The sequence below is a fragment of the Ambystoma mexicanum genome, chromosome 7p (assembly GCF_040938575.1).
Source record: "Ambystoma mexicanum isolate Mex_15411 chromosome 7p, UKY_AmexF1_1, whole genome shotgun sequence".
Classification (NCBI taxonomy): Eukaryota; Metazoa; Chordata; class Amphibia; order Caudata; family Ambystomatidae; genus Ambystoma; species Ambystoma mexicanum.
This window is the reverse complement of record NC_090939.1, coordinates 347,602,645-347,625,270: the sequence shown is the minus strand read 5'-3', so window position 1 is coordinate 347,625,270 and position 22,626 is coordinate 347,602,645.

Genomic DNA, 22,626 nt, shown 5'->3' with positions numbered 1-22,626 from the left:
GCCAGGCCTCCCTTCTCTGGTCGAATTTGCTGCACAGAGCTACAGTGAACCGGATAGCCAGGAGGAACGGACCTTGCTTGTCTTTTAAGGAACATACCTTTTATTTGTTGCTTTGCTCTGCTGCTGCTTTCTTCCCTGGACAGAGCAGGACCCTCCAGTCTTCCTACTTTATGTCAGTCTGACTGTTGCTTCATGAACCGTGAGCCTGCAGGACCTGCCAGGAACGACCGCCTCAGCTACAGACCTCTTCTCTATTTAAGGTACTGTTCAAATCCGGTTGTTTGTTTCATCCAGCCGCGGTGCAGGTGTGTGAAACCTTTCACCAATCCGAGGGCTTGTCCTTCTCCATTCTTTAAGGTAACTTTTCTGCCGACCAACCTCGTCCTGAACTCTTGGCAAAGACTTAACTGCAAACTACCCTGAACTGTGTGATCCTCTGCAAAGACTTTGGTCCTTTGGCTTTGGGCCAGGCCCCTTTAATTTGATTTCCTCACTGTAGTTCCTTTTTCAAGATTGCCCTGCTTACTTACTTGTTGGTGCTGCTCAATTGTTGTCTAACTTTGTCTTTCCCTCACTTTTAAAATTGCCGGAGTGCATTTTGCTCACACTTCATTTTGACCCTAACTTGTCAAGAATCTATTGGGTGTGGTGTAGTGTATTAATAGTGTAATTTTTCAACTGCTTTACTTTAGTGAAATGTTTCACAACTGATGTGTAAATAAATGTATATTCTTTTACTCAGAAACCTTGAGTCAGTGTTTGTTTGAATCATAGTAATTTCTGTCCTTTGTGTAACTATTGATAACACTCACTTACTCTTGAGATAAGTCGGGCTGCTCAGCCATCGCTACCACTTTACTGTGTAGTACAGGCTTGTACCAAAGGTGAATTTGTACTGTCACTTGTAGTCCTAATTGTGTGTTGTGTTCCCAAAGGGTACTGCATTTAATTGTGTCTAACATCGACCCACCTGAGTAACTTTGAGTACCTGACCCACTATTTCAGGCATTAGTCACTCACTATCTGCACTACGCTTGCTTATTCTTTCTTCAATAAATGTGCAGGTCAGGCCAATAGTCCTTCTTCCCATCCATGACTGGTGAACACATGTCCACATATCACTAGCTAAGGTCTCTCTCAACATCTTGGCTCTCCTAGTTTTTCAGTTATATCTGATCCATTTAGCTTCTTCATCTTTACAACTTTTCACATAGGTGTCTTCATATGGGAATTACACTTTTGATAGCCATCGTAACATTGCCCATTTTCCTTGAAATTGTCCTCTGCTTATGCATGCTGCTAGATGACTGAGGCATTTTGTATCATATGTAGACATTTCTCTTGCAACAAATGTTCTTGCCACATTTGTGGCATACAGTATTAGGGAGCAAACATAACAGCTGTCGTCTGACGTACTTTTGCCCACCTCTTTCATATGCTGGTACCATAGGATATTTTTTTAATGAATCAAATTCTCAGCATAAGTATTTATACCTTCATGGTTCCCCTCAACATCCCTTTCAAATCGAAATAGACCCCTAGTTATACTGAAAACATGCTCTCTGTACATTTAGTGGGGCAATAATAGATGTTTCATTAACACCCTCCACATCTGTACCCCTTTTTATAACATGTCGAAATGCCATGAAAATGAGGAAAACACAAATCACAATACCAAATTATATCACCCTCAATATTCCAGGAACCCTATCGACTTTCTGGATGGCAGTGCATCTCTGAAATGGTGAAATCTCTCCATTTTGTATTTACTTTAATATGGACAATTGTTATCTCATTTTGAATCACTTTTATACCAGAAACTGTAATATAATTGTGATTATCACCCTCCAAAAAATACAATTATACTTGGGGATCTCCAAAAAACAAAACAATAATTACTCCTTTTTGTATTAGGGCTGGATAAGACTGTAATATTCAAGATCAAATAGCATACAAGAGCGTGTGTATTGTCACTATAATAGGTAGCATAAACAATGGACGATGCTCTTCTTTTCAAGCTATGGATTTTCTTCACATTGTCACTTTTATCCTACCTACAAAAGGTTCAAGGATAGCTGCAAGTCTATTTTTCTTTATCGAATTTGGACACTGTCAATCCATAATCTAAAGTACAGATATGCTCATCCCCTTCTTTGTCCTAGCTTCTTGGCCTTCAAGCGAGTCAGCATGCACTGAACTACTTCTCTTGCTTCACTATGAGCAGCTGCAGGAGGGGTCGATGTTTTACCTTTATAGGGTTTGATATCGTGTAGATATAGCCACGCTCTCCATCCCCTTAATTTCAGAGCAGTAGGGCTAACTTCTTCCACTTCATATGGCCCCTCAAAGCGGGGCGTACTCCAGGTGCATTAAAATGTGCACACCAGAACCTGGTCACCTGGATACAGACATGTGAGGTTTAGCAATTCTTCTGTTTCAAGAAGTTGATTATCTTTGTTGCTTCTTTTTGAACTGTTGAGACATGAAAGAAATACCTGCAATCATTTTTGTTAGGTAATCATGCATCTCATCAACTAATGCATTTGCTACACTGTGGGTATCAGGTATTACCCTAGTTGTAGGAGCAAGTGCGGTTCTCATACCGCGTCCAGTCACCAAATCATGAGGAGTTTGATGGTGATCTGCACCAGGGCATATAGGGTATGGGCGCTCAGTTTAGCCATCCTTTTTTAAAGGCATCCTAAGCTTTGCTATTAATTCCTTTAATCATTTGTTTAATCTCTCACAGGCACCATTCACCTGTCGGAGATAAGTGGAAGAAAACTTATTTGCGATAACTAATAGGAGAACTATCTGTTCAGACAACTCATTTACACACACCCCACCGGCGGAACACCTTGCATACAAAGAACTTGGCGGCACATGTAGCATCCCGGTGTGTGCATGAACCTGCCTCAATCCATCTAGAAAACAGACATACTGCGACCAGCATATATCTGTAGCCATTTTATGGTCTACAGCATATCCACATAATCTATAGGTAGATGCTGAAATAGGCCATTGGGTCTTGGAATTGCTCCTCTTACTGTTCGCAAAGTGTGCCCTCCAGTACATTTCTGGCACACAATACAATTTACAAAGAACTGTGCCATATACTCTAATAGATTGGGAGAGAAACATTCTTCTTCAATTGTAGCAGCAATACTCTCTCGAGTCGTGTGTGCTGGGTAGTGAAGCTGCTCCAGCGCTACTCTCAAAATTGCAAGAGGCATAACTGGCATTCTAGTGCTATCCTGTCTCCAAATTGCCTCAGTGGGGGATAAAGAACAACCCCGCTTTCCACATAAATCTTGTTCTTCATGTGGGGCTCAACTTTGTATTTCAATTAACTGGAGAATAGACAGCATGTTAAAGCCCTCCTTCACCAACATGCATTGTCCTGTAATTTATTTAACATCTTTTATTTCCAAACTAGACATGGTTGGACAATAGGCTACTTTTTTAGCCTCTAAGTCTGCAGCTTAATTTCCAGAGGACATTCAATGTGTCCTTTTGGAATGTGCTGCACATTTTAAGACTGCTAGGTTCAATGGGAGACTTAATGCTTCTATGTGCCTATCCAATGGGGCTGCATGTTGCACTGGAGAGCCTTTGGAACGGAGAAAGCGTTTCCTTTTCCAGTGTGATGAACCAGCATGTACAGTTGATGTCAAATAAGCAGAGTCAGGGTAGGCAGTCCATTGTTAGACTGCAACCTTTGTACACCCCCCACCGGGGGCACCCCTCACATACAAGGAACTTGGCAGCACACGAGGCATCAGGGTGTGTGTATTTACCTGTCTCAATACATCTAGAAAAAAGACCAGCATATATCTGTAGCCATTTCATGTCTGCAGCATATCCACATAATCTATATGCAGATATTGAAATAGGCCATTGGGTCTTGGAATTGCTCCTCATACTGTTCGGAAAGTGTGCCCTGCAGTACATTTCTGGCACAGGATACAATTTACAATTAACTGTGCCACATGCTCTAATAGATTTGGAGAGAACCATTCTTCTGCAATTGTAGCAGCAAGACTCTCTCGAGTCATGTGTGCTGGGTAGTGAAGCTGCTCCAGAGCTATTATCAATAATGCTAGAGGCATAACTGACTTTCCAGTGCTATCCTGTCTCCAAATTGCCTCAGTGGGGGATAAAGAACACTGCTGCTTTCTCCATAAATCCTGTTCTTCATGTGGGGCTCCACTTTGTATCTCAATTAACTGGAGAATAGACAGTGGGCCTCATTATGATTTTGGCGGTAGCCATTCTGCTATTGGCAAAATCGGGTCCGGGTCTGGGTTCCCAGAATGGGGAATTACCAGGCCATTCCGAGTTCGGAGGGCCCGGTAATTCCTCCCTCCAGGAACCCAGGCCCGGACCTTCCCCATTCCCATTTCAGCCCCCATCGGGCTGAATGGGAATGGGGGAGGGAGCAAACAATGGGCCGATTAGGAGCGGCCCGTTGTTTGCTCCCTCTTCCCCTTGCGGGACCCGGTAAGCACGCCTGGTTTGACCAGGCGTTACTTACCGGGTCCCACAAGGGGAGCTTGTAATGAGGTGGAACGGGTTTAATGGGTCCGCCTCCTTTAGCGGGTCCCGTTAACCCGTTCCGCCTCACTTGTAATGAGGCCCAGCATGTTAAAGCCCTCCTTTACCAACATGCATTGTCCTGTCATTTGTATAAGACATTTCATTTCCAAACTAGACATAGGTGGACAATAGTCTTTTTTTTTGCCTCTAAGTATGCGGCTTAATTTCCAGAGGAAATTAAATTTGTCCTTTAGATATGCGCTGTGGATTTTAAGACTGATAGGGTCAATGGTAGACTTAATGCTTCTAAAGACTATCCAATCTGGCTGCATGTTGCACTGGAGTTTGCATGGAGGAAGCCCTTCCTTTTTCAGCGTGAAAAACCTGCATGTACATTTGACCTCTGTGAGAAACTCATGGTGACCCAAGTAAGACAGACACAAACAATCACAGTTTGAGGGTGTTTATTGAACAATGAAAATGGTGTATGGGTTGGAAAAATGCCTAATCTAAATCTAAGGTGGGGACAGGTGTCAACCATCAAATGAAAAATAAGGCAGTCCTAGTGGTGTTGTGTCAAAATAAAAGGCCTATAATAAGAAACCTATTGCCAGATCTTACAACTACTACAAAAGGGGGGGTGGGATAGTTTTCAAGAAAAGAAAGAAGTGTTCTCAAAAAATAAGTCAGGATGAAGTGGTTTGGGTCTGCCTTCCCCACATTTTAGCACATGGTAGGATGGGAGCTTGGAGTATAGTACTGTCTCTGGCTTCTCCAGCAGGAGACAACAGTTGCAATGGCAGTTCTCAGGACCATTGATGGCCAAGTATTGTTTCATCTGAAAGTCTCTTGCCTTCAGATATGTTTCAATAACAAAAACAAAGTTCTCTTTCACAGTTCACATTGGGTGACAACTTTACCCCTTTTCCCCCCTCATCTGAGTGCTGACCTTTGCGCAAAAATATCAATTTTTTTTCAAACATTTCCAGTTCACATCCCTTGTTCGTGTTTACCTTTGTCAACACACAGTTTTTCTGGAATTTAGACTTTATCCCCCTTTTCATTGGTAACCCTTTTCAGGGTTCAGTCTCTCCAATTTCACATTCACTATGACTCACAATGTTCACAGGATTCACTTCCCTTTTACTTTCACCATGCAGACTTCCCTTACTTCTTAGATTTGTAGATCAAAGTCTTTCGATTGTACAAGGATTTTAGTACAACTCCAGAATGATAACTTTGACCTCTTCTGGTGGCTCTGCTACGGCCTTCTGGTATCTGTGTACCACTGACATCTTTTGCAAGCCACTTGTGCTATTGTCTGCGGTCTTAGGCTCTCCTCCACAAAGGTTCTGTGGGTCTGGGATGAAAAGGACATGGTCACTTCTCTCCTCACCACCCTCTCGCTTCCCGCCGCCTTTCTCCTTCTCTTGAACTGCTGCGGCGGATTAGCCGTCTCGTTGTGCTGTCTGCCGTGCTCATAGTGCACTTTCTCACTTCATCCTTTATCTCTGTAGTGAAAGGAAATGGCCGGCAGTTGTGTGTGATATTTATTTGCCTGCCCTTGCCTGACACTTGTATTGGGACATGTCAGGTAACCAACATTAACATTAGTCTGTTTTCTATCACAGTAACAAAAAGTATTCATATTGGAAATAAAGGTGCTAGAAGTTTCAAGTGTCCTACAGGGTAGGATGGGGAAAAGGTGTCACAAGAAACACTATAGGCCTCATTACACAAACGGCGGTAAGGGTTTACCGGTACCAGTAAACCTTACCGCCTTACTACGAGGTCCTTGCTGGAAGTCGATGCAGAATCTCCAGGGCTGGTTGAGTTTAGTGACCAACACAATAAGAGAGGACCATGGACTTGAGCAAGGCTCAATGATATTAGCCGGTAACATTTTGTTGACTTCCTCTATCACTACCTGTTTACATGCCTCAGGTAGACAATAAGGTTTTAGGTGAACTACTTTGCCTTTAGGTCTTCAAATGTAATGATATGTACCTTTAACCCTTTTCGCTTTTTCTGAGAATACATCAGGGAATGAGACTATTATGTCTTTTAGATGTTATCACTGTTGGCTAGATAACTTGGGTGAAATTAAAGTCAAAGTTATCTATGTCTTTGGGAACCAGGCGTGATAGAATATTGGCATGGGTGGCTGACAGGTTTTCTTTCCATTCTTTTAGGAGGTTAGTGTGATATGAGTGGACTTTCTGTTTTCGGTCTGGCTGGTCTATTTTATACGTGTATGTTCCATTTCTTTCTATTATCTCAAAAGGTCTGTACCACTTGGAGACAAGTTTGTTTTCTGAGGTGAGTAAGGGGAATAGTGATTTCTCTCCAATAGAAAAAGATCTCACATTTACTTTCTTGTCGTAACTGGCCTTTTGCTGTTGTTGGGCCTTTCCCATGTGAGTATAAAATAAGTCTCGGACTCATTTCATGTGTTCTCGCATTCTCGTGGCGATTTGGTATATCAGAATGCGGGCCACCTCACGTTATTCCCAGGTTTCCCAAAGCATGTCCAGGACATCTCTTGGTTCTCTTTCATAGAGTGTCTCAAAGGGAGAAACACCTGTGGAAGCTTGGGGAGTTTTCCTTACTGCAAATAATACCCATGGGATCATTCGGTCCCAATCTTTCCACTAGACCATTCGTTTGGGGATGGTACACAGAAGTTTGCAAGGTGGTAATATGGAGTAGCTCTTTGACTTCGGCCATAAGCTTACTCATACAGTTTTAACCCTGATTGGTTAGTATTTCTTTAGAAAAGCCAACCCTAGAAAAATACGGTAGTAGCTGTATCAGAATTTTCTGAGTGGTATTATTTCACATTGGGAATGGCTCAGGGTATCGGGTCGCAAAATCCATGATCACCAGGACATACATGTTAGCCAATTTAGATGTTTCCAGTGGTCCTATTATGTCCATATCAATTTGTGAAAAGGGGACTTCTATAATTGGCAACAGGTTTATTGGGGCAGGTAATGGATGGGCGGGTTGGTCTTTTGACATATCTCGCATGTTTGTATAAAAGTGTTGATGTCGGCATGGATACCTGGCCAGTAAAATGTTCATCTAATATGCGCCTGTGTTTTTGTTTGGGCCAAATGAACTCCCGTGCTCTCTATCACGACCTTTTGATGGCTTTTGGGTATTGCTAGTTGAGTTTTTATTAACCATTCAGGGGGGTTTCTTTTCTGTAACATAACCCTCATTTTAAGACGAAAAATTAAGTTCTCTAGGACGTCCTCTCCAGGAATTGCTTGTAAAAAAGCTTCAGCATGGTCTGAATCGTTTTGCTGGGCAAAGGCTAGGTCGGGATAGATTGTGGGTCCCTCTACTTTCTTTTCTTCGATGGTAGGGGATTTTTCTGATTCTACAAAGCCTAAGTTACGTCTGTCTCTTTCATCTGGTTCACTTTCTTGAAATTGAGGGAACATAGCTCTCTCCAAAGTTCCTGTGCAATTTGGTCTCCCCGACGTACCTCAAAAGGGACATTGCCATGATTCTGTAAGAGAACCGTCATCTTTCCTCGGAAGTCAGGAAAAATAATGCCCCCTAAAACGTCAATCCTGAATTTCCATGCTAAGACAGATTTTGGGACCAATCATTTGTAACACCCCAGAAGGGGAATCACAACTAAATCCATAGGAATCATTCCTCTTTTCCCAGGTGGAATAATAGCTTCCATAGTGCTACAGATATCAAACCCTATTGATTCCTTGGTGCCAACGGAAGGGTTGGAGGCCATCTAACTAAGCTTTTGAAAGTGTAGGGCTCCCCAATTTGTTTCAATTGAGTCACATCCCACCCTGAAACCATATTTGAGAAACTCATGGTGACAAAAGTAAGACAAATACAAACGATCACAGTTCAAGTGTGTTTATTAAACAATGAAAATGGTGTGCGGGTTGGAAAAACACCTAATGTAACCCTAAATCTAAAATGAGGACAGCTGTCGACCATCAAATAAAAAACAAGGCAGTCCTAGGGGCATGTAAAAAGAAAAGGGCCTGTACTAAGAAACCTATTGCCAAACCTTACAACTACTACAAAAGGGTATGTAGGAGAGTTCTCAAGAAAAGAAAGAAGTGTTTTCAAAAAATAAGTCAGGATGTGGTGGTTTCGGTCTCCCTTCCCAACGTTTTCGCATGGGGGAGGATGGGAGCTTGGTGCACAGTACTATCTCAGGCTTCTCCAGCACAAGACAACAGTTCCAATGGCAGTTCTCAGGACCGTCAATACCCAAGTGTCATTTCCTCTGAAAAGTCTCTTGCCTTCGGGGCGGATGTATTTCAATAACAAAAACAAACAAAAAGTTCTCTTTCACAGTTCACATTGGGTGACAACTTCACCCCTGTGTCCCCCTCTTCAGGGTTCCGACCCTTCCCTCACAAATATCAATGCCTTTTCAAACAGTTCCAATGCCCATCCCTTGTTCGGGATTACCTTTGTCAACAACCTGTCCTTTGGAACTTTAAACTGTGTCCCCTTTTTGTTAGCAGCCCTTTTCTGGGTTCAGTTGCACCAATTTCATATTCACTTTGGCTCTCAATGTTCATGGGATTCACTTCCCTTTTACTTTCGCAATGCAGGATGCACTAAGGATTCACTAAGGCACCTTAGTATAAGGCGCCTGTCACAAGCCCTCCTGCTTTCCTTCATCAGCCCCTCTGAGCGCACTGGAGTGTGTTGCATCTGGGATCGAGCTGGAGCTCTCCCTTCATTAATCTTTGCTGCAGGAGCAGTATGGAGTCCCTCGACTCCTGAGGTAAGCCTACGGGCTGTATTCGGATAAAATACCTCAAGAAATTGCTTACTTTCACGCCAATCTTACAATCTCTCTACATATGCCTGCCACGATTTCCATTCAGCACATGCAGCTTTGACCCTTACCAATGGCGATGTGCGTATCTCGCTGAATGCCACCATTTTGAAAAATTCTTCGGCATCGCTGATTGGTGCCTGCTGTCTTTTTCCAGCCCACCATTTCACTGGTAGGCGGAAGCCGGCACCTTCGCTGAGGCACTTCGTATAAGGCGGCTGTCCCGAGCCTGTCCAGATTTGCCAGAGGCCATGGCCAGACTCTATGCCTAATATTCCCTCCACAATGCTGGCACTCCTACCCTGCTTGGACTTGTACACCTTAGCTTCATACATCTGCATAACGACTCGGAAAGAGTTACACTTTTAATAGTTCTGTCCTGGACTTGTTATCTGTATATGTATTACAATGACCACTATATTAATCTCCTCCAGTTCAATTACCTGTGCCTTATAATGTTACTCGATATCTATGCCATGTAACCACGCTCCTGCGCCTAGCACTGTAATGTACATTTCTGTATTTCTACCTATAGTCCTGTATCGCATGCACCCTTGTTAATTGCTGCCTTCTACACACATCAGACTATCACAGGATTTGCGACCCACTCCCAATGTGCATAATTGATGGTCAGCTCCTCGCTGCATGCATGCTGCATTTTAATCGTGAGCACAACTGACTATAGGATGGGCACTATTTTCTCTCAACTTACTGTGCCTCATTGTCCATGTCGTTTGCCTGCAGAAGATCTGGTCTATGTTGTCCCTCCTGCACGTTCTACCGAACCGCTTCCATACGGATCCAATAGACACACTCATGCCCTTCACCAACTCTTACTTGAGACCTTGGGTGAACTACTGCCTACTTAGCATGCTTGAGTACTTCTTGCTTAGTGCAATCCCATTTTTGCATATGTGATTAATCTTTTAAATAGCCTATTCTGCTTGAATGTCCTAGCCTATCATGCACACGAGTTTCCTGTAATAGCCTATTCTACCTGAATGTACTTGCCCATTGTTTTGCATATGGGATTAATCTTTGAAATAGCCTATTCTGCCTGCTAGTACTAGCCTATCATGCACAAGATTCTCTTGTAATAGCTTACTCTGCCTCTGAGACATACTAGCCTACCCTGCACAAGAGCTTGTAATAGCCTATCTTTCCCTGAATGTACCAATCCATGTATGAATCCACACTATGCTGATCTAGATTACACTGTTTAAAAATATTGCTTTTGTAATAGCCTAATGCTGATCTAGATTACACTGTCTAAAAATATTGCTGTTGTAATAGCCTCTTTACGATAGCTAATTGACCCATCATGATCATCACCTTCTGCATTATTCCACTGATACTTACCTTCTCAAAGCTTAACTTTAGCCAACCTCCTAGCCACATGTCAGAGCCCCTCAGAGACCCTGACCTAAGGGCTTGTCTAAGCACCATCCCCAACCAGAATCCATGATTAGACCCATCATCTTCCTTCCAGCATTGAATTCAACCTACTGGGATTCTAAGATCAAGCCTACCTCCTTTCTCCCCCCCATTACTCTCCCTCACCTCTCCTCGAGTTAAATGCGGCATACCCCGCCACCCCCTTATTGCCTCTCAACTGCTTCACCCACGCACAAGTATCCCCACTTCCATCCCAGATATAACAGATCCTAACAATAGACTAGCCACTAGACTCCTGATACATTGTAACCTACCAACTGAACGCAACCCTGACTCGACTAAAAAGCGCTGTACTAAATCTACCAGCTAAAAACAAATATGCAAAAGATCCCAAACCAACCAGATAAAGAACTCAGTTGATAACACCTTGAACCACATCCAGAAGGACACAGAGAAGTTACCTATAAAAGGAGCCCTTCTAAATGCAAGGTCCCTTATTGCGATGCAACTGAGAACACAGACCACATTCTGACTAACAACATCGATTTCCTTGCTGTGACAGAAACTTGACTGCATGACGCTGCAGGCCCTTCCCTCACCTTAGCTGTCACAGACAACTACTCCATCATCAGGGCCGATAGACTTAATGCTTGAGGAGGAGGAACCGCTATCATTTTCAAATCCACATTAGACATGAGATTGTCCACCTCTCATTCTTTGACATCTTGTGAACTTCTCTCAGCTAGGCTCCAAACATCCCCCAAAAATACCATTACTATCCACCTTATATACAGGCCCCCAGGTCATCTTGGATCCTTTGAGGAAGCCATAACATTGTTAGCAGCTAACACCACCAAACTCACAAGGCAAAATATTATTCTAGGGGACTTCAACCTTGGTTATAATGACCCTAATGATATACCTGCCACCTCCCTAGCCACTGCACTATCTGAACAAGGCTTCATTCAAGTCAGCACCCTACCCTCCCCTGAGAAGGGAAGGGTACTTGACTGGGTAGCAGACCTCAATTGCAACCTCACCCCCAAGGACCCCACACCACTTGTGTGGTCTGACCACCACCTCCTATCCCTAGAACTTAATGTTAACAACCCAGAGCTAAAATAGCCTCCAATTGCACCACCTTGTTTCAACAGAACCAAGCAAATATTACAGCTGATGCCATAATACCCCTGGTCATCCCTACCCTCAATGCATTACCCGACACTAATGACCACAATCTACTGGTTGACACTTACAATGATTCCATGACCAAAGTTAAAGACACCATTGCGCCGCTCAAACTACGTAAAGGTAAACCCAGAGCACATCTGAACTCCTGGTTCACCCCTGAACATAAACTACTTTGCACAGAAAAAAGAAAACTTGAAACACTCTGAAAATGGTCTCTTTCCACAGAAAACAAAACTAACCTTTTCAATACTACCGCCACATTCAAAAGTGAGATCATCCGGACCAAAAAAGAAACTTATAACGATTGAATCAATGAAGCAGGATCTAACAGTAAGGAACTATTCACTATCCTTAGAGAGTTAGAAAACCCCAACCCTCCCATAGACACCAGCACTAAGGATAAACCCTAGTGACCCAGTATCCAAAATGCGCTTTCCAATAAAATCTCAGGACTCCACACCCAAATAGCAGACAAGCGACTCCAACTGTCCTAAGCCAATCCAATTAGTCCAACTTTTCCCTCCACCACTGACTATAACTCAGGTTTGAAATTCAAAAAGGTATCCATTCCTGAAGTACAAAAAATCATAGCTTCACTAAAACCTTTGAATTGTAAATGAGACAGTTGTCCAGCACAGATCATAAAAGATGCGGGCCAGGGACTTAGCTCCATTTATCACCAAACTAATAAACTCCTCATTCACTAATAACTCACTCCCAAGTAACCTTAAACAGTCATTGTTCCTCCCCCTACTCAAGAAACAAACACTTGACCTGGCTATTCCCACTAACTATAGGCTGATTACTACAGTGCCTTTCTTATTGAAAATCGTAGAGTAGCCTACTTTTAAATTCAAGATTATCTAGACCTCAATAAACTACTAGGAACTTGTTAATCTGGCTTTCGACCACAACATGGAACAGAAACGGCCCTTGTTGACCTCAAAAGCCAGATTGATGACCTAAAAGACAAAAGCAAAGTTGCCATTCTACTCCTCCTAGACCTGACAGCAGCCTTTGATTTGGTTGACCATAACATACTATGTGAACACCTGTCATCGGCTGCTCACTTTTCTAACCCCGCTGCCATGTGGATACGGTCCTTCCTTGACAACAGGACCATGTGCGTCTTCTCACTAACAGCAGCGGCAGACCCAATCCCTATCAACTGTGGAGTCCCACAAGGTTCTTGTGTATCACCAACTTTGTACAATATCTATACAAAGCCCTTATTCGACAAACTGGACCTACTGGGTGTCACCTACACTAATTACGCAGATGACACACAGATACTCCTACCATTATCTGGTACCTATGACACAGACGTCTGCTGGATAAACAAAGTCTACACCATCATTCAGGCATGGATGGACACTCACGGCCTCTGCCTGAATGATGATAAGACTGAGCTTCTCATAGTCGGTTCACCCAATAATAGGGTTTTACCTGGATGCCAATTGTAACCTTACTAAACATGTCAATATGACTGCCTCAGCCACCACCTGTACAGGTAAGCTGATCAGGGCTTGCAGACCATTGCTTTCCTCCAACAGCTGCCTCATACTGGCCAGAGCACTTATACAATATAAGCTGGACTACTGCAACAGTTTATACCTAGGTGCCAACAAATCTATAACCAAGAAGCTGCAGATTCTGCAAAATAATCCGCTCAGAGCAGCATTAAATGTACCCAAAAGAGAGCACATCTCGGATACTAGAAAACACTGTAAGGAACTGTCCATACAAGAAAAAATTGACTTAAAAACCCTCTGCCTTACCCACAAAGCTCTGAACCATCGAGCCCCACCTTATATTACTGACAAATTTACCCATAAATTGTCAGTCAGAACCACCAGAACTACCAACACCCCCTGCCTTGTGGTGCCCAGATATAACCTTAGAAAGGCGGGCGGAACCAGTTTCCCGGTTCTTGCCACTCAATTATGGGACACACTTCCTCAGAACATCAAATCCACATAATCACTCAAAGAATTCAGAAGTCATGTCATCTCATGGCTATTGAACAATAACTAACCCTGAGAACTGTTCAACTCTGTGACTCCAGCAGATCATTCACACTTTGTACTGATCACGTGTGTATTGTACATAAGCATGTGTCTTGCTTCTCTGTAGATCTGTACACATCTGTATTATGTACACATCTGTATTATGTATCTGCTGTATTACACATTTGCTGCCTAACTGTAATCATATGTAACCATTATCTGTACTTCAAGCGCCCAGATACCCCTGGGTCAGGCGTACTATATAAAAAAAAATAAACATAAACAAACAAACTCCCCTTACTTTCTTAGATCTTTCGATTGTACAAGGATTTTCCAGTATGACCACTTTGAACTCTTCTGGCGGCTCTCATATGGCCTTCTGGTTTCTGTAGTTTCATTCACTCAAACAGGGTTTGACCAGAGTCTCTTGGAGTGACACCTACATGATGTTGGTTCCCTCTGCAGCTGGTCTCCTCTCAATACTTTTACAGTTCTTTCACAGTTCCTTTAATTAGGTCCAAACTTGCCACATCGTGTTTCTCGTTCAACACAGCCCGGTTCTTATCGGTTCTCCCCTCCACTCACCAGCTGTGATGAACCCCTTGGCTTTTCTGGAGTCAAGGCCGGTACTGCAGTAGCAGAAGTTTCCCTCTCTCCCGCTTATCAGCGTTGGGCCACTCTGTGTACCATTGCCATCTGTTACGATACACTTGTGCTATTGTCTGCGGTCTAAGGCTCTCCTCCATGAAGGTTCCCCAGGTCTAGGATGAAAAGAGCAAAGTCACTACTCTCCTTGCCAATCGCTTTCCAACACCTTTCTCCTTCTCTTGAAATGCCACTCCGAATTAGCCGTCTCATTGTGCTAAATGCCATGCTCATAGTGTGCTTTCTCGCTCCACCCTTTATCTCTGTGTGAGATTTTGGTTAATTGCCTGACTTTGCCTGACCCTTGAATCATGGACATGTCAGGTAACCAACATTAACCTGAGTCTGTTTTCTATCACAGTAACAAAAGGTATTTGCACTGGAAAAAGAAAGTGTAAGAGGTTTCAAGTGTCCTATGGGGTGGGGTAGGGAGGTAGGTGGTCTATTCTGCCCCCCTCAGCACACCCTTATGCACGGATCTCACTTGTACTGAAGGGGGGAGATGTCCTCCCTCTGGCCCAACTGTAATCTGTGTTAATTACCCATTCATTACTAACCAAGAAATCATGAAATTAGACTTTACTAATGGACAAAGACTCCATTTTGGATTCCCTGTTAGATGCCATTATTACTAGGCCTGAAAATGAAGATCTCACTTGTACTGAAGGGGGGAGATGTCCCCCTCTGGCCCAACTGTAATCTGTGTTAGTTACTTATTAATTAATAACGAAGAAATCATGCAATTAGACTTTACTAATGGACAAAGACTCCATTTTGGATTCCCTGTTAGATGCCATTATTACTAGGCCTGAAAATGATCTCTAAAAACCTGTCTCCTGCCTCTGCCTGTGCTTCACACCACCGGCCCAGGCTCCGCCCCTCTGCCTCTTGCCAGCTTCGCACAAACACAGTTCTCACGGAAGTCCAGCTATTCATTGTTGCAAACCTTCAGTGCCGTCCCAGAACAGATGAGTCATTGCACTCTATGAGACCAGAACAATCCTCTGCCTGAGAACTCATCTATCACCACTAAACCTTTTTGCATTCCTTCCGACCCCACCCTGCTAAGCGGTAAACTACCAGGCCCTTGCCCCTCTGCTCTTTGATAAAGATACACAGCTGGCCCCTGTAGTGACCCAGCGAAGACATACCCCCAAAGGTCCTGACCCCAGAAACTCATATATTCTTTCTAACACGAATACTTGTCTACTCAGATCATGAGGCATAAGGTAGATCAAAAACTCCAAGGTGGGCACCTGGGTCAGGGATTCTAGGTTTATGGGTACCAGGGTGCAGAGGGTACAAGGCCTGCTTATAACATGTGTATGAACTCTAAAAGGCACCCACATTCCTACCTGAATTTACGAGCGTCATACACTCATGCTCTCAAAAGATGTTTATGCAAGATCTGTTAGTCAGGGAAAGTGTCATTTTGCTGGTCTGACCTTCACCTCACAAAGATGAGCCCAGCCGACCCAGGTGCTGCAGGAGTGATGACTAAGCACCCACCAATCCCATGAGCTCTACACATATGGATCCATAATGCACTGACGATTTGACCCAATCAAGCTGCGGGATTGTTTATTGTAATGTGATGTTATTTATGATGCTGAATGCCTTTTTAATGTGCTGTCCATGTGTCTGTTGGCAGAGCGCTCTCTGGGCAGCAGAGTTCTCTGCATGCACAATTTTCTTTACATAATCTTTGTTCAACTTGCAATCTCTCTCCTGGTCTCATTCCTTACTGGGGTGTGTCCATTATTCTGATTTTGGGATATTGTGTCGGTGAATGGGCACCTTCATTTGGTGACTTTCCGACGTGGTTTCCCCTGATGTTTCCATACTGCAGCGATATCCAGGGCTTCCCCGTAAGGGCCATTGCCACCTACTGCTGACCAGTCTCCACAAAAGCGTGTGCTCCCGAGCATGTTCCGTGGGTCCCGATTTTGCAAACGCCCAACTGCTCACCGGAGTCAGACAGGGCCCGATGGGGAGGGCTCCACTTGTGGATAGACTGCGAACTGAGTCTCTCGGAAGACCACATGCATGTGAGTATTGATTGCAATGGGAAGTAAAGGAGAAAAATGTAAGGTGTGGAGGAGAACAATTAACGGGAACACGCAACCATTGGGTTTAGTGTGATTGAGTGAAGTGATTGTTGAGAACGAGTGTGCTTTTTCTTTTTTTCATGGCCATTAGGTTTTTTATATTAAGGAATATTGTGAGAAAATAAGGGAAATACAGGAACCTAGCTCCAAAAGTGGGTGGAAGACGGCACCATGTAGCACTGTCCTGACCAGTGCTGGAAATAAGGAGGAAATGGAATAAAGTAGGAGCCTCGCATATTTAGTAGGCTCGGGAATTAGTATTTAGTCTCTATACTGTACTAGAACTCTTGTGGAAGAAAGCCCAGGAGGGACAGGAGGTGATGTGAGTGTTGAGTGTGGTGAAGAGAAACTTAAGGTTGTGTTAATAGGAGATTGGAGGCATATGGGTATATGCTAGAGTATTTCTTTTATATTTACATTTCAATTAAACATTCCATTCAACTACATTGATAACAAATAACAAAAATAAAAAAAATAACCAATAATAAACACGAATAAAAAATTGAAATAAAGGTCATACTTACATTACAAAGATCTTCACATCGAAGAGCAGAAGTCTTATTAAAACTGAACATACAGATGAATGAAATGATACCATTCAATATCACAAGTCCAGGAATCTCCCCCATATCTGTTCATACAAATTCATTTTTTATTTCTGAAAATAATAATTTTCTCCATTTTAGCCACTTGTATTAGATCAGACATCCATTTAGAAAAACTTGGTTTTTCCACATCTTTCCATGTCCTTAGAAGTGTCTTTTTGGCTGAGTTAGAATCTTTGAAGAACCAACATCTTTGGGGAAACTAGTATTATATTCTCATAGTCAAAGTCCACATCAAGCATTAGAACTCTATTCATTGTGTGTGTAACCTACTCCAGAAACACCTTAGTTCATAACAATCCCAGATCATATGCTCAAACGTTCCTCTGGCATGCCTGCATCTCCATCACGCCTCTGAATCAAGTAGACCTCTAGTACGTAATCTCTCTGGAGTCCAGAAAACCCTGTTTAAGATCTTGATCTGATTACTTCTTTCACCAAGATTCAAAGAAGTAAGAGCCAAATTCTTGCAAATATCCGACCAACTGTTCTCAGACATCTCTGTGCCCAATGTCTCTGCCCATTTTTCCAATAAGGCGGTATTTGGTTCCTTGCACTGATTCAACCTTTTGTATACTTTAGAGGCAAGATGACCTTCTGATTTACATTCTTTTAACCAGGTATGCCTGCCTTTGTCTTCCAATGGAATTTTGTTCATCATTGTTTTCTTTAGCTTTCTGTATTCTTCCATGAGACAATCCACAAGACCTTTATCCGAAGGCAGATGTTTAAAATTGAGCCATTTTTTGCCATCCACTAGATCATGTAGGTATTGAATTCCCCCCAGTAACTAATTTGGCCACATTTTGTTTGCTTTTCTTAGGCCGGGAGATCTCCTCTGTCGTTGGGAAGTGGTGAGACGGTTCAGCAGGGCTTCCCCGGAGGTGTCGTCATTGCAGGTCGGCACAGCTTTACCCTCGTCAGATTCTTAGGTCCTGTGGAGACTTCTGAAGATCCAGTCCTAAATCCCTGCTTTTATGCAGAAAACCCCCATTCATTCAGCCTAGCTGTCAATCAAAACACGCTAAGTGGTGAGCGGGGTGGCTCACCACTTGGGCCAATCACACCAGAGTGTGACTTGAGTTGGCAAGGCAACTCAGTCCAGGGTGCCTAAACCCCCTCCCACACACCCTGTGGTACCCAGACAGAATGGCACCACTTTGGAGGGCTTCTGTGTAGAAGCCCGCCAAAAGTGGAACAAAGGGCTCAACCTTTGGTTCGGAGTTACAGAGGCGAACACAGACGCCATTTTAAAAAACGAGTTCTGGCAGAAAATACCGACTGGTAGATTTATTTAAGACAATTAAACCGGCGGTATGTTAGAGACTAACAGGAACAAGTATTAGCCTCCAACAATGGGAAGAATCCCATAGAATTATATTCGGGATTGAATATAACAAGTAGTTTCCACTGCCACCAGCCAAAACTCAACGAGGGGGGACGGGACAGTGCCCCCTCGAATAACAGACCCAGGGGTAATCGAATTACCCCTACTAGTACGCCCACAATACTAGTTCTGTTAGTAAATTTAGGTCTAGTAAAGCCAATGGTGACTTTACATGCCCTGGGAGACAGTAGTCAGTCCCAGGGTATGGAGTCTATGTTGGGGATCTTCTAGGACACCCCAGTGTTACAGCACAGAGGGTGCGGTGTAACACACATAGTAAAACATATGAGACCCTATGGAGTAAAAGACCCCATAGCCCATAGAACACATTGACATTCAAAGGAATTAACCACATTCATGTCCAAGAGTGGGAGAAAAAGAGTCTCACTCTTGGCAGAATGGACAAAAACAAACTCCAGAAATCCAGCAAAGCTGCTGGGGGTCCCACTAGGTTAGGAAATTAAGCCTAAACAGAGAATTCTCCCTAACAGAGGGGAAGATCTACTGGCCTCTGCCTGCGTCCAGAAATCAGTTGAGTTTTCGATGAAAGGGACTAAATGTCTTGCACCAAACACAAAATGGTAGTTGCCTAAGTCCGGAACACCTAGACCACCATTCTCCTGAGACAATTGCAGTTTCCATAATTTCAGTCGTGGCTGCTTACCTTCCGATGGGAAAGTTTGAATCAAGCTCTCAATTTTCTTTACAAACCCCTTTTTGATCTGTAAGGTTATCGTACTCAGCAACTAGTTGATTCTTGGTGTAGAGGTCATTTTAATGGCATGCACCCTTCCCCAAAGGCTCAATTTCAGCTCACTCCATCTTTTCAAATCAGATTCCCGGTTTTGAGTAACACAAACAAGATTGACCTCCATCATTTTTGATACATCTTTCGTTAATCAGATCTCCAAATAGAGCACCTTATCAGGACACCAGTTGAAACCATGAATACTAAAACTTAAGAACAAACAGGAACTTGAAGCTGGCAGAGCTTCAGACTTCTTCCAGTTGATCTTATATTTCAATTTCTATGAAAATCTTCAATTTGATGCATCAATGCCGGAACTGAAGACTTGATGTTTTGTATGACCAGCAGCATGTCATCAGCGTAGAGCCAAACTTTTTGACAAGCCTCTCCATACTGTACTCCTTCAATGTTGACATCCTCTCTAATCCTGACTGCTAATAGCTCCATTGCGATAACAAATACGATGGGTGAGAGAGCGGACAGCCTTGTCATGTCCCCCTCTGCAGATCAAATTTCTCTGAAACAAAGCCATTCGTTTTTACACAAGCTCTCGGACAAGTGTATAAAAGCCTGATCCATTCTTTCCAGTTTTTCCCAAATCCAAATCCATCCAATGCTGCCAGAAGGTACTCCCACTCAATCCGGCTGAAGGCTTTCTCCGCATCCAACGACAATGCCACCACTTCCTTCTGATATTCTTTGCTCTCATACAATGTTAGCAACACTCTCCTCATATTTCCAGAGGCGTGCCTCCTCTTCACTAAGCCTGTTTGACTTTTATCTATTATATCCGGTAGGCGGCTCTCCATTCTCAATGCCAGGGCTTTTGCAAAGATTTTATTGTCTGTATTAATCATGCTTATGGGTCTATAACTGCTTGCTTGCAAAGGTGGATTCCCTTATTTTAAGAAAGTGGATATTGAAGCATGCCTTGTCGTCACAGGTAGCCGACCCTGCTTTAGAGAAGCGTACAATATGGCCAACATTAGCTTAAAAACCTCATCTGGGAGTATTTTTTATAACTCGGCACGCAGGCCACCTGGTCCCTGGCATTATCCAGAGTTCAACATAATTGCAGCTTGTTTGAGTTCCTGTACACTTAAATCGTTCTCCAATTCATCTCTGTATTTCGACTCAAGTCTTTTAAGTTCCCATCCATTTACATAGTTTTATACTTCCTCCTTACTTACTTGGGACTCTGAGGATAGATTTTGGAGTAGTACTCCCTGAACACTGCATTAACTGCTGTAGGCTCATATACCACTCTTCCATCTTTATTTTCAATTGCGCTGACCGTCTTTTCACTTTCCAACACACGTAGGCGATGGGCCAAGAGCCTATCACATTTTTCACTCTTTTCATAATAATTGCATCTCATTCTGAATAGAAGTCTTTCAACTCTAGTGGTAAGTAGATCTTCCAACTTTTCTTTCTTCTTTTAAGCATTTCCACTAAACTCCCAGAATATGTTTGCTTCTCTTTCTGACTCGTCGTCATTGTGCAGATTCCCCCCACTCTTATCCAACAGGGGATTAAGTACAGCATTAAAATCACCACCCATAACCGTATTCTTTTAATTTACCTTTTGAAGAAACTGTGCTAGAGTTAAGAAGAAAACACCATCCCCTCCACTGGAAGCATATATATTACAGAATGAGGAACATTTTGTATCTCTATGTTTACACATAAAATTCGCCCCTCAAAATCTTTATCATGACACATTTTAGATATCGGCAGGTTCTTCCTAATCAGGGTACAAACGCCTCTAGAACTAGAGGTGAAAGCAGACAAAATACATTTCCAACCCATTCACGTTTCCATTTATGTTCTTCCACTTCCAACAAATGTGTTTTCTGAAGCAGGGCAACATCTGCCCCCAATTCATCAAGCTTCTTTAATATCATTTTCATCTTATTCACACAATTTGCCCCATTAACATTCCAGGAGATTACCCGTAAGCATTGCTTGTATGAATCAGCCATGAGAACACTGTACTGTGCCCCTCCTGTGATAAAATGTAGAAACACATTACACCATGCAACATAGAGAGTAAACATCACACAAAACACTAACACCAATATCTTGGATTTGCCCAACCCAAACCTTTGGAACCTCCCTTCCACAATTAAGAAGTGAGAAACACCACTCTGCCCCCTCTTGAAATTCCCATCTTAACTATGAATATCAACACCAACATATTATCATGCCTAAATAGAAAACCCCAGCCACAACAATGCCACTTCTATTAGACACCCAAACCATTTATCCCTTTCCCTCTATTTCACCACAAACTGTGTATCATGCCATCTTTGCTAACCAAAACCTGTTCTATATAAGCTGGCTAATTATCAAAAGAATGACCCCCCTGCTAACTATACCTACTCATTAAATTCCCCCAAACTATTCAACAAAGTTGTGTCTGGCATCAAAAACAGCCAGCCAAATGCAGCAGACCCACCCCTATGACTAGAACTAAAGCAGCACCCTATCCACTCCATCTAATATCATCTAATCTCTACTATGGCATGCCTAAATAGCCACTTTGCTTGGGCTATACTGCAATCACTAACAGTGGTTGATTAGTTGAGGCATTCCACATCAAATTATAACTTCTCACACCATATTGCCATCCACACATAAACATGAGAACCTTTCCACCCACTAATTTGAATATGATTCCTCACCTTCTATTGATCAGACATACGTTTTATCCTCAAGATAAACCATATGTTCATATCTCATCTATTTCAAAGCCATCTACCCCCTGTATACGTAATCAAAATACTGTATAACACCTTTCTTAGTAATTGAAGCACCTTCTTTAGATTGAGAAATACACTGACTATTAGAGGGCTCAGGACCATAGCATCTCCACCAGGGGCAGGGGCATAGCAGGATTATATTACCAAATGCATAAACACTGCATTTAAAACAATCCATCACTATTGCAACATATACCAGAAGAGTTCCCAATAAACTGTGCCCCACTCATATGTCATTATGAAATCAGCAAATTAGTGAGAAATCCAAAGCGATTGTTGAACTACAACCTCCAAAATAGAATAAACGTACCTAACATATTAACCAGAATCATCCAACCTTGTATAATGCTTCATCCAGCATGCACCACCAACCAGAATCAATCAGTACTCCAGAATGTCACAGGTAGGC